At 36.2% G+C, this 773-nt stretch overlaps 1 non-coding gene across 1 annotated transcript; it reads left to right on the top strand.

Annotated features, from left to right (window-relative positions):
* Positions 1 to 326: 326 nt before the first annotated feature.
* Positions 327 to 447, top strand: LOC137500704 (U5 spliceosomal RNA). Its single transcript, XR_011018208.1, has one exon. It is a non-coding gene; the product is annotated as a U5 spliceosomal RNA (small nuclear RNA).
* The last annotated feature ends 326 nt before the right edge of the window (positions 448 to 773 follow it).

Below are 773 nucleotides of genomic sequence, written 5' to 3'. Positions count from 1 at the left end.
ATTACCCTCCTCCTGTCTCCAACTTCCTACCACACCCGCTCATTACTCCAGCTCAATATATATAATGTAACTCTGTACTATTCTTTATATTCCTGTCTCTTCATCCATTTGTTATCCTCTTCTGTACCTATCTGTATAACAGTGTATCCTCATTCGTTCTTCTCCTACTTTTCCCTTAAGTATGTATATACATACCACTAAATATATTGTTTTTTCTTTCATATATGTATATTGTACACGGCCTAAGAGCTACTTTGTATAGCTGACGGCCCGCCTACCCATCGGGTAGGAATGAAATAACCTTGTGAAAAAAAGAAGGCGCACCATAGCTCTGGTTTCCCTTCAAAACGAATAAATCTTTCGCCTTTTACTAAAGATTTCCGTGGAGGGGAACATTTTGATGAGTCTTTTGAACAATTTTTTGTTTGGTCCAGCCGTTAAGGCGGACCTAAGATAGTAAAGAAACAAAAACTAGCGGTAGTGCAGACGATACAATACTTACAGCCCCTGCCATGACAGGAACTAAGAACAGTAGCGGAAAAGCTCTGTCCAGGAGAAAAAGGGCTTTCTTTTAAATATTATTATTATTATTATTATTATTATTATTATTACTATTATTAACGTACACGCACAAATATTGGTTAACATTGCAGAGAGAATGGAAACATACTTTTATGGGTAGGAAACGACGATAGAATAAAGAATATTAAACTTACATTTGTTTTGTTTTATAGTGGGCTGATCACGACCGTACTGCAAAAGAAACATTTTGA

This window comes from Anabrus simplex, chromosome 4 (genome assembly GCF_040414725.1).
Source record: "Anabrus simplex isolate iqAnaSimp1 chromosome 4, ASM4041472v1, whole genome shotgun sequence".
Classification (NCBI taxonomy): domain Eukaryota; kingdom Metazoa; phylum Arthropoda; class Insecta; order Orthoptera; family Tettigoniidae; genus Anabrus; species Anabrus simplex.
This window is presented reverse-complemented; position numbering and strand designations above follow the sequence as displayed.